Below are 13,454 nucleotides of genomic sequence, written 5' to 3'. Positions count from 1 at the left end.
TAACTAAAACAAGCATACCCTGTATTATATGGACACAAAAAGATAGACTTATCCATTGTGGACATCTTCAATCGATTCATCAACTCATTAGAGCGCTGGCTTGCTGTTTTAGAACTTCCAATGGAATAAGTGTAATGAGGATCAACGAAATAAAACAATTTCTCCATTTCTCTTTTCTTCAACAAATTAAACAAGTAGCTACATAAAAACAAAAAAGAACATAGTAAGAATCAACTACAACTAATATAAATAAGACTATAACATTTCAAAAACAAAATACCTCATATAGAAAATTATAACGTTGCAAGTTATCTCTTCCATATGAACCATAGAATATATATCCTGCCTCAACAATAATGCTTTAGCAGAATGTCCAAACAACTCTTCACAAACAACATAGCTAACAAAATTCCCTTTCACCAACTCTGCATTTGCCCATTTGCACAACATCCGTAACTTATCTGGAATATTTCTAGGCAAAGCTTGCAAATCTACATCCAACGCATCTTCTATCACCACGTTATCAACTTCATCATCAACAACAAACCTGTTGACAAAATAAACAAACTTAAAAAATCAAATAGGAATAACATAATCAGAAGCATAATACGTATGTTCTGAACAATAAAGCATATGTTCTAAACAATAAAGCATATGTTCTAAAATATAACAACATTAAAAAACATAAACAAAATATAAAATAATTATTTTCACATACATTACTTCAGGATCAGACTTATTCTTCATATCTGCACCATCCGATTTCTCAACAAAATTTTTTGCTTGTGTAGATCCACCTTCAGTTCCAACAAAATCAGGCAACTCTTGACTCAACAAATTAAAATTCGGAGAAGAATTTTTTCCTTCAGAATTCTTCATTGCAGTTTTACTCTCTCTCTGATCTTTCTTCTCTCTTTTAATTCTTTCAACCAACGCATCTATCTCATCAAAAAAATCAGAATTAAAATAAGGATGACTATCTTCACTAGACAAATCACAATCAACATCTCCAGTCATTCTTGAATCTTTTTTACTTTCCGGTTTGTTCTCATTAACTACTTCTTCTTTCCCTCCTTCACTTTGAGAAACCGGATATTCATTGCCTCGAGAATATTTACTCCACAAGTTGTTGATCAGATTAGACATCTCAACACTTGTACCATCTTCACCAAAAACAACATTAGCTTCTTTCAACATAGAGTACATTTCATTAACTTTAGAACCCAATTCTTTAGCTAATGATTGGAACTTCGCAAGAAATTCATGCATATACAAATCCATAATAAAAATCAGGGCATGTTATAAACAATATTAAGCATGTTCTAAATTTTAATAAACATGTTCTAAAATGTAATAAGCACGTTCTAAAATTTAAAAACATAGATAAAGATGTAATAACGTACAAAAATTTGACCAGGTCCACTAGAAGAAGCTTCTCCACATTCCTTCCTATTTCCCTCCTTCACTTTGAGAAACCGGATATTCATTGCCTCGAGAATATTTACTCCACAAGTTGTTGATCAGATTAGACATCTCAACACTTGTACCATCTTCACCAAAAACAACATTAGCTTCTTTCAACATAGAGTACATTTCATTAACTTTAGAACCCAATTCTTTAGCTAATGATTGGAACTTCGCAAGAAATTCATGCATATACAAATCCATAATAAAAATCAGGGCATGTTATAAACAATATTAAGCATGTTCTAAATTTTAATAAACATGTTCTAAAATGTAATAAGCACGTTCTAAAATTTAAAAACATAGATAAAGATGTAATAACGTACAAAAATTTGACCAGGTCCACTAGAAAAAGCTTCTCCACATTCCTTCCTATTCGCTCCTTCAACATCTTGAGTATCTTCTCTTGGCACATTTCCTTCATCCATATCCATACTTTCTCTTACCAAATTTTCTCCCACCACTATTCTCTCTAACACAATCCCACTTCCAAAGCCCCTCATCTTTTCCAAAACCATCCTCTTTTGTATTCGTTCTTTATTCCAAACAGCTATCAGTGGAAAATCTCTTGGATTAACAACATTAGCTCGTTGAAGCCTATCAAAATAACTTATCTACAAAAAAATAACAAAAATGAACAAGTTATACACAGATTAATAAATAAACAACAAACAAATGTTATAAAACACATAATAAAAAAAAAAGAAAATTAAACTTACCAACAAGAAAGGAAGGGGACCTGTAAAAAAGTAGGACTCCTTTTCCATTCATTGACAGAATCCAACAAATGCTTATATGCAAAAGAACACCAATCCAAATTTGCAATCTCCTTAACATTCCTACAACTATAAAGAAACTTATAGTTCATAGACTGGTTCTTGGTAGAACGAATACAACAATTCACAACACAGAATACAAAATGCAACAAAAATTCATCACACAACGGTTTCTTCTTCAGATCATTCAACTTAGCAATCACAGTACTATTAATTGGACTCCCAATCTCAAGACCAAAATACGACCTCCATTGAGCAAAAAAATCTGAAGACTCATCTTCACCAACATCTTGTGGCTCCTCAATCTCTACACCTCCACAAGGCAAGCCATAAACAGCCTTAAAATCATCCTTAACAAACTTCAATTCTTCACTATTATCTAGCATAAGGCTACACCTATCAACATTAAAACTATTCACAAGTTTTTCACAAAAAGTAGCATTATGAACATCTAAACTTAGATGCAAAAAACCACCAAAACCAATACGCTTAATTGCATCCTTATGAGTCTCCGGAATATCATGAAGAATACCCATAAACTGTTTAGGATGTATTCTTTGACCAAGAGCAACCTTATTCCGTTTGGAAATATTTTCATCATCACCTACACTCAAAACATTCTTCCTCTTCTTTAAAAAACTAGAAGCAACAGACAAGTTCCTGGCAAACTTCACTTTCTTTACCTTCTTAGCATCAACATCTTCCTTTACCTTCTTAGCATTAACATCTTCCTTTAACGCATCAACCGAAGCTTCAGAAACTTGAGAAGAATCAACACCTTTACTAGATATACTCCTTGTTTGACGCCTAAATATACCTTTCCTAGATTCACTACTAGTTTGCTGAATAAACTCACCTTTCATAGATTGACTCCTGGTTTGCCGCCTCAACAAACTATTGGACGGAACGACATAACTAGACAACAAATCATTGTCAGCAGGAATGGCCGGCATTGAAGGTCTTTTAGACATTGAAGGTCTTTTAGAAGTCCTCTTAAATCTTTTAGAAGTATGTCTTTTTTCACTTCTATCTTCAACAGGAACAACAGGTTCACCTTTCTTCTTATTTTTTTTATCTTCATCAGAACAATATTCTTCCATAATATCAGCCAACAATTTCTGATCAACCACATTCTTGGGAAAAATCTCTTCTCCATCATTCCTGCCCATTTTCTAAAAAACAGAACATATACTCAACATTTTAGAACAAACAAATGCAAATATAAAACAAATATACAACGAAACATAAAACAAATGGAATAACTCATCAACCAAACATAAAGTAATTTAACAAAGCAATAACTCAACAACAGCACGTTTGATCAATATTTTAGAACAAAAAATGCAAAAACAGAAAACAATAACAGAACAAACTCAAAAACGTTCTAAAACTAACTACATTTGAATACAAAAAACATATAAAATCATACCACAACAAACTTTGAAAGTTCAAACAAGCGAAAACACCAAACAAACAAAAATAGTTTTAACAGAACAATAGTTCAATATTTTAGAACAAAACACATGCAAATATAGAACATACGAACATAATTTTAGAACAACATAAAAACATTCTCAAACTGAATAGTTTTGAATACAAAAATCAAAGAAAAACATACAGGAACTTCCTTATAAAGATCATACAAACGAAACCCTAGAAAATCAAAAAATATACAAAATCGAACTCAAAATCAACAAAGAATATAAAACAATAAAATAAACGAAACACATAAAGCAACAAACCTCCTTCAGACGAACAAATTCACAAAAAAAAACCAAAAAACGAAAAAATGCAAACAAAAACAATGAACAGAAAAAACGAAAAAGATATGAGCAACTAATCAGATTTAAGAGGAACAAATCCACGGTAGAATCGATGAAATACAGAGCGGAAATCTTCTATAAAAACCAAAGTTGATCGACGCTAGATTAGAAGAGAAATGACAGAAGATAGAAATGAGGAAGAAGAAGAGGAAGAAGTCGAGGAACGAAGAGACTCAACTCTTCAACTTCAGAAACGCGCGCAATCAGATTACCAAAACACAACGTTTTGGTTAATGAAAAACCCCCAAAACTACGTAGTTTTGGGTGGTTCTCACCTAAGGCGAGTTCTCACCTAGGAAAGGGTTCTCACAAGAGCTCTCTCATATATATATATATATATATATATATATATATAATCAAAGAATTTTCAGAAATGGGTTATGCATGAATTTTGTAAAATTGAAGTTTTTCACGATTTTGCTTTTTATTGTGAAATTATAGTTCAAATGAAGCTATTGACTATGCTTCTATGTGAATTTCAGATTTTAAGGATTGATATTTTGAATAACTGTGGTTAATTTTGATTGATTAACTTTGGAATTTTTATTGATTAAGGATTGATATTTTGAATAACTGTGGTTAATTTTACAAAAGAGCTAATTGAAGCCAAATGATTTATGGTTATGAAATAGTTTGGAATTTGATTGTGAAAGGAAATTTGAGCACGTTATGATTTTATGATTTTATATCCATCGAGAGTTATCCGGATCGGTGGTTTTATATTTGAAGACTGTTGGTCCCTTATAACGTGACAAGTTAGTTCCAAGGGGGGGGGATAGGAACTATTTAAAAAATTTGTCCGTTGAGGCTGACTTCTTTTCTTATGAAAAGGTTTACATAGCGTCACTAAGTAGATTCAAGACACAAGCTTAGTCAACTTGTGACTAAGTCTGCTTCTTTACTTGAGTCCGGAAATAGCATTTAGAGTCTATTCCTGAACTCAGCTTTTTAGTAAACTTAACTCAGCGTGAGTTCTTTACTTAGTCAGTTTTATAGCAAGCAATATATATTAAAGGAGTTTAAGGGTTAGAAAGATGTTACTCAGCAGACTTATCCTGGTTCGGCCTCTCCACCTATGTCCAGTCCCCAGAACTCGTTCCGAGCTTTTTGAATTCTCTACAGAGCTCTTTAAAGGTAGAGCACGAAACCTTTTACAGATAGAAGCTGAGTATAACAAGAGTACCTTCCTCTATACCTCTACTCACTCCTAGGGCTGGGCGCGGATCCTGGAGATACTGGACCGGATCGAATATCTGAGGGAAAAACTCCGGAATTGGACCGGACCGTTGACTTTTTTTGAAGAACCGAACTGGATTGGTCCGTTGACTTTTCATCAAAGAACTGGACCGAACTGGACCGAAATTTATCCAGAACCGGACCGATAACTGGATTGGATTGGATTGGATTGGACCAAACTGAAATAACCGAAAGTTTAGCAATAATAAATTTATATTTCATACATTAACTTTATATAAATGGTAATTTAAATTTAGTAAAAATGGTAATGTTAGGCCCAAAACAATTAAATAAAAAGAACAGCCCATCATCCATAAAATATGATTAAAAGGAGGGACCATAGTTTAATTTTAGACATCAGCAGCACATCACATAAGTTAACAGGTTTTACTTTTTTGATCTTTCTCAACCTCACTCATATCATACGACCTAACCTAACCACGCCGCCTCCCTCTCTTTCTCTTCTCTTCCACTTATTTGATCACCGGCTCTCTCTCCACGCGGTTGCCGTCGCCGCCGTCGCCGTCGCCCCAACTTCTGTCTCCGCCTCTCACCGCACAAGGTAATATTCACGACTTCTGAACCTTCCTTCCCTTCCTACTGTCTGTTTGCTAATTTCTTACTTGCTCCTTTCTGTTTCAAATCCCTAATTTATTACTTTGTATGATCCCTTCTGTAATTTTGTAAATCCATCAAAATGCATTGATAGTTCTCTCTTTATGTGCTCCCTTCTGTAATTTTGTAAATCCATCAAAATGCATTGATAGTTCTCTCTTTATGTTGCACAAGCACTTTACATTTCCGCATTCCTTTCATGTCTGGCATTTTACTTACTGTGAAAAATATGTTCAGGAATAAAAGAGGCATTTTACTTTTCATAAAATCTCTGAAAAATACTAAACTTAGAACATTTTAACAGTTTTCTATAGCAGAATGTAAATAATGCCTTGTTTGTTATAAGACTTTGTTTGTTATAAGACCTTAACCTCATTTTGATATTCGTATTTCTAATCCTTAATTGTAGTCATAATGCCTTGTTTGCTATAAGACCTTAAGCCTAATTAATGGAAACATCAACAAACTCTTAAGTACAAATCTTAGAAGCAAAGTCACGATTGAAAGATAAAGACCAACTTGTAATTAAATGATTAGTTAGGAAGATGGAATTTTTACTTGCACGTATGAAACTTGTAATTAAATGATTAGTAAATTTGCAAAGAAATAAATCCGAAATATGATCTTTTGAAGAGAATTTGATCAATTATGCAACTTTGGTAGTTGTATCAGAATATCATAAAACATAGTTATGCAGCTTTTGTGATCAAGCTCGTGACCAAGCTCGGCTCGTGAATCTTGTCATCTTATGCTTCTATTTTATCATAGCTATTGAATAGTTCTATATTAACTATATATTTTTCTTGTAATGAAGGAAAAATGTCTTCTTCGGATAGCAAGAGAAAATCAATCTGTGATAGTTCATCAACAGATGATATTACATACAGCTCTATGCGGCCTCCACGACCACAATCACGTATTGAAGGTGATAGCATGAGAAATGATCCAAATCTCCAAAATGACCTTGTTGGCTCTTCTACGCCTCCAAACTCAACAGGTGCTGATTCTACTTTGCATAATGATAAGAAGTATAGATCTTATGTTTGGGATCACTTTGAGAAAATTCTTGATTCAAAAGGGGTTGAGACAGGGAGAGTTACATGTATTTGGTGTCATAGGAATTATCAAGGAAAATCCGAGAAAGGCACTTCATCATTATGGAAACATTTGAGAGAATTTTGTCAAAAATTTCCACACAAAAAAGACTTGACTAAAGCACAAACCACAAAAGACAAAGCTCAGACAATTTTACTATTTAACAAGCCAGCTGATAAAGAACAAGGAAAATTAGCTTTTCATCATTTTGATCAGGAATCTTGTAGAAAAGATTTGGTTAGAATGATTGTGATAGATGAAATGCCCTTTAGAACTGTTGAGAAACCTGGGTTTAAGACGTTTTGTAACTTTGATTTTGTAGGCTTTTTTAGCCTTGTTGTCTACCGTAACTTTTAATACTTTGATTTTGTGGGGTTTTTTTTATCATTGTTGTCTACTGTAACTTTTAATGAATGTTGTTTACTTCCTAAAAAAATATCATTTATTTCAAGTTATGTAAGATAATAAAATTTTATATTTTATTATCTTGTAAATTAAATTTTTAATTTATTTTTTAGGACTTAAACTATTCGATATTTATCCGAATCACCGAAAAATTATATTGGATTGGACCGGAACTGAATCTCCGAATCCCCGAACTGGACCGGACTGAAAATTTGGGGCAATTCAATTCTTGGGATTTATTTTTTCAATCCAATCCTGGAGATTTCCTTTTATTAATCTCCGAATTTCAATCCAATACTGGAGATTCATGATCCCCGACTTGGACCGAACTGTGCCCAGCCCTACTCACTCCTATATCTACGCTGAGTACTATAACCGAGTACTCAGCCTCTCCTTTCTATTCTTCTAGAAATGATAAAGTGTTTGTCCTAAACAACGATTTCTAAGACACTTTAGATGATTGGAAATCACTCTAGACTTTTACACAAAGATTAAGAATTGGTGTAAGGTATTTGCTTTGCTTTTCTCACAGAAACTTCAAGTATGAATTTGGTCAGCGTTTCGACTAGTTCAAGATCTGCATCGATTGAAGCAAATGGATGGCCTTTATATAGTGACACTTGAGGCACCTGGTCATTTTGAATTTCGAAATAACCGTTGGAGGGAAATGGCTTCCTGTCGTTATCACTCTGGGCGTGCTCAGCGTCGTTGGCCAATAGGATTCACGCATCTTCTGTCTTCGTCAGTCTTCGGCAGAATGTTTCGACATTTAAAGAAAAGTCCACGAGACAGCTTCCTGCGCCTTCTGAACTTTTCCCAAAGTAGAAATACTTTGTCTAAAAGTTGGACATTATCTGCCGCTGTCCAGACTGCATTGTCGTCCAACTCAGTAGCTTCCACTTAAAGCTTTTGCCTCGAAGGCTTCTCGATCCTTCTCTTGCTGAGTCATCGTTTTACTTGATACGGCTTCGTTTTGAACTCTTGAGCCGAATGGTCTTGATGTGTTGATTTGGGCTTGACTTCCACTTTATGGGCCTTTGGGCTTTTTAATCTCAATGTCTTATAAGCAATTAAACTCAACATTGAACAAACACATTAGTGTAATAAATCAAAGCATTTAAATTTAATGTGTTAGAATATTTTTATCATCACTTAAATAATTTTGTCAAATCAAAATCATGTGGAAAGGTGTTTCAACAAACTCCCCCATTTTGATGTTAGCAAAAATATTCAGTTGAAGAACTCAGTGTTGAGCTCCCCCATGATAGTTGACCTAATTTTTATCAAATAACTCCCCCGTAAGGGTTGAGCGGCTGACTTAGTTTTACTCTAAACATTTTAAGGTTTAATCGAGTAAGTCTAAGGTCAGTTTTTAGAAATAGGTCAGCTCATGGAACATATTCTATTTAACTCAGTTTTATGCGGAAGATTTATATATCAGAGAGCGCTGAGTATTTCTTTGTTCAATGTGTTTAAGAAGACATGTAAAAGCGGTCAACACAACATGCAGTCATAAAGCAATGTAGACAAGTAGCACCGTTGATTTAGTGAAGATGCGATTTACTATTCGATACAAAACATAAGTAAGCATCACATAAGATTGGTTAATTTAAAAGGATAGATGCATCAAGGTTTTGTATTCAGGTCAGCACAAAAAAAAAGTACACAAGGAAAGGACTACAAGTTTTAGCAGAAAGAAATCTAGTCAGTCCTAGTAAGTAAAACTAAAGCTATTTCTTCTTATAGTTGAGTTGGGCTTCATGCTCTTTTAGCTTACCCTTTCCCTTGTGTCTTTGCTGACTTCCTGAAGCTTCTTCAGATTTCTGAGTTCTTGAGGCTTGTTCTTTCTCCCCCGTTTTGCCAGCATCGGTTTTGGCAATGAAGGTTTCTTCAATGGCAGCTTGAGTTAGGTGTTTAGAAAATTCCTTTAGCCTTCTTGTGCTTTCATTCATTCCGTCAAAGATTGGGACACCGTCATCCACAATAACTCGAGGAATACCAATAGATGCAGCACTCAGCATACTCAAAACATAGGCTTGAGACTTTCCAACCTAGTGTATGGTTTCAGTGAGCATTGGAAAAGCTTGATGAAACATCTTTAGCAAAGATGAATCAAAATACTCACGCTGAGCGTTGATTTGGCGCACATGGTTGAAAGTTACTCGAGAATACTTCAGAATCTCGTTGGTTTTAAGCTCGTCAGTTGCCATCTCTTGCCTGTTTAAGTTCAGCAGACGCACAACCTCGCTAATTTGCTCAATGGAGCATTGGGAGGAGGTGGAAAGTTGGTGATTTGTTTTCTCCTGCTCAGAATGAAGTTGGCTGAAGAGATGATGTACTTCAGTAGAAGTGGCATATGCTGAGTTCGCAGCTGACAATTGATGAATCTGCCCTTGCAGTGAGTTCATGTGGTTTACCATGGTCAGCTGGAGTTCGGCCAGCTTTGTTATAGAGTCATGCCTGGGCTGTTGAGATTGCAATAAAGTCATGACACTCAGAAGATCCTTCAGACCTTTCATCACAGTTAGAAGCTGAGTGACAGACGAAAGTGGAGTTGTCTCAACATTAGTAGACCCAACTACATTGGTACTGGTTTGATGGAGGTCCTAGATAAGAGCTTGAGCTGAGTCAACGATTCTTCGACCAGACTCAGAGGCATTCAAATAGCTTAAGGATCCATCATTTGTTGACCCAGATGCCGGAGGAGGAGTAGAACCGAATGAAGGTGGTGTTTGGTTCTGCTCATCATTAGAAGGCCTAACATTGTCAGCGGCTGGCCTGGAATTAGGATTGTCAATAGAAATTGACTGGATTTGATTATGCATATTGAGTTATGGAAGTGGAGGATCAGTAGAAAGTGTTTCTCGCTTAGGGTCAGGCTGAAGCTGACTAGGTGTTGGAAGTTGAGGAAATTCAGTGTTCACCTGAGCAGGTAATTCCTTAGCTTGCTCAACATGTTGAGGAGCGGAATCTTCAAGCACTTGCTCAGCATTACTTTGGTTGGCAGAAGCATTTAAGTCGGCATTTTCCTTCGGCTGAGAAACAGAGGCTTGATTTTCTTGTTGCTCTGGTTGAGACTCAGGAGGGATTGAGAAGTACCGAAGATGTACATCTGTAAGGTCAGAGATCTCATCCCTTAGCGGTGAGTCACCCATGAGGTCAATGACGGGTGCTCGAAAAGCCTTCTTCTTCCTCAGTCTCTTTAGCTTTAGAGGAGTAGGGTCACAAGGAATGGACTCAATGGAGTCAGTGGGTGAAGCTTCCTTTTGAACAGCGGGAGCATTTGCTGTGTGCTCAATTTCTTCTTCGTCAAACAACTCAGTGTAGATTGGTTCAAGGTGCTCATCATCAGCTGTTTCTTCAGTGTCATCCTGACCACTTTCTTCTTCTTCAGACTCATCATCCAGTTCTTCTTCCTCAAACTGTTCCTCCAATTCTTCCTCGACAAACTGACCACCCAGTTGGTCTTGTTCTTTCTGATCATCTATCTGTTGCTCAGCGTCAACGTCTTGAATTTGTACACAGTGTGAGTTAGGAGGAACGACGACATCAGTTGGTAGTGCATCGATAGGTCTTAACTCAAAATTGAGCTGCTTCTTCCTCTTCCTTAATGGTTGGTCATCAACCTCTCTTTCTTCTGTCTCAGGCTCAGCTTGCCTAGGTCTTTTCTCAGCTGGCCTAGATCCACCCTGTCCTTGTTGAATCTGAGGCTTAGTTCCTCCACATACAAATTTAACCTTCTTTGGGGCAGAAGTAGCAGCTTTAGAGGTGCTCTGGACAGCCTTCCTCTTTCTTTGAGTTCTTCCCTTTCGAGTCACCGCCCCCTCAGCGTTCTGGACATCTTCCCCTTTTTCCTTTCTTCGGCACAATAGGTTGATCATATGCCAAACCGAATAGGGCACCAGCTGTAATCTCGGTTCCCCGAGTGCTGATTTTCGCAACCATGTCCACATTGTGATCCTTGAGGATTCGGGTGATAAAAGAGCCTAACCTAAGGGTTCCTGTACTTCGTAGAAACCCACCGATTATGAATACGGGCATGTTTATCGATGTGTAGGTCAGCATGTGCCATATAAAACACTGCTCAAAATTGGTTGCTGAGTTGGTGCAGTTGATTTTAGGGAAAAGGAAATTGGTCAGTATGTAATGGGCCATCTTTTGATGCCGGCCTATGGAAGTGCTCGAGATTTCACCTACATGACCCTCAGGTTTACAGAAGGTCTGAACGTAGTCGGTTTTCTCATGGTCACCAGATTTATGAAGTATAGCTCCTTCGTTTTTTAGCTTGAACAATGAGGCAAGATATGCAGGGTTGATGAAGATGTCCTTTCCTCGAACATGAGAAGCTAGGTAGTTCTGGTCATTATTGGCGATCCTGGCGTAGAATTCTCTTACCAACTTAGGGTAAGTATCATCACGAACTGAGAACAACTCGGTCCAACCATTATTCTTGATCCACTCACAAAAAGGTTGCTTGGCGTCCACGAATCCCCTTGAAAACCATCGTGAGTGATCAATCATCCACCTCCTCACACTCTCGAAAACCTGAGAGTATTTGCGTTCCACAACTTTCTTGCCCTTGTCCTTTTGCTGTTGGTTTCCCTTCGAAGAGGTGGCTTGGACAGCTTGAGCTTTCTTGCTCGGTGTTGTGACCTTGGCGTGGTCATGCTGGGTATGAGATTTGGGGTTTGCATCAGAGCGGTTGTTGGGTAAACCGGCACCGGAGATATGTAGAGAACCGTTCGTCATATTCTCAGAGAAGTTTTGGGAAGTTTGGGAATTTTTAGAGAGAGAGTTGATAGGGGTATTTTACCCCTATCTTTTAGCGTGATTTACGGGTTGATTTTGGATAAAATAAATAAGTTTAATTACAAAAATAAAGCGTTTTGATAAAATAAAGAAATAAAAATAAATTTCGTACTTTCAGTTAATTTTCCGTGTTGTTTATTAGTTTAGGAAATAAAAACGTCAAGCTAACTCGGCTCGCAAGATTTGTATTTCAGGTACGAGCAAGGAGCAAAAATCTACTCAAATACGCGGGGCGTATCATCCTTTACGCGGGGCGTGAAACATGGTGTCAGCAATAATTGCCTTATCCGCAGACGCCATGTGGAATTGACTCAGCATACGCGGGGCGTATGCCATCCTACGCGGGGCGTATGCCATCCTACGCGGGGCGTATGACATATGTCGGAAATAATTGGCCTAATCCTGAAAGTCAGACTGCACTGTCTCCTTGAGTCAACTCTTCGTACGCGAGGCGTATCACCATACGCGCGAGGCGTACCAGGCAATTCCTCAATGATAAAAGCTCAGAGACTCATTTACGCGGGGCGTGCTTCAGCTATGCACGGTGTAAAAGCTCCAATTCAAGCAATAAAACTTCAGAGACTCAAACACGCGGGGCGTACTTCAGCTACGCATGGCGTGCTTGAGACAACAAGACATGAAATTGGTCCACATGCAGGAGATTTCTGACGGAATCGGCACTTACGCGGGGCGTATCATGGGATTTCTGCACCAAATAATGTTGCTCCATACTTGTGCTTTGTGAAGTTATAACATTTGCCTTGCTTGATGTTTATAAATAGGAAGCTCTTGAACTCCATTTAATACCAATTACACACTAGAGAGCAAAACTATACTCTTTTGATTATTGTAATTTAGATTCAGCTTTTGTAGTTAAACTCTCCCCCTCGAGAGCTTGTTCGGTTGTTCCGACGTTCCATCGAAGTTCCGTTCCACCACTCGTCACCAAGCTCGAGAGTTCCACCTCCACGACCTAGGAGACGGCTTTAAGTCCGGTTAGCTAGTTCCAAGGGCGGATTCTCCCTTTTTACCTGCTAATTAGCTTGTACTCTTCCTATGTACTAGGCTTGGTTGTATTTCATCTATTCACTTTCCATATTTATAATTTATGATTCATAATCTCTACTTCCCTTTACGTGTTAATGTTTATTACTTGTTTTGATATTCGTAATTGATTATTGTGTAGGAGAACGCGATTTTCGCCGCCATTCGGGCTATCCTTAGGGAGTTA

Source organism: Euphorbia lathyris, chromosome 2 (genome assembly GCF_963576675.1).
Source record: "Euphorbia lathyris chromosome 2, ddEupLath1.1, whole genome shotgun sequence".
In the NCBI taxonomy this organism is placed as follows: Eukaryota; Viridiplantae; Streptophyta; class Magnoliopsida; order Malpighiales; family Euphorbiaceae; genus Euphorbia; species Euphorbia lathyris.
Note: the sequence above shows the minus strand (reverse complement) of the source record.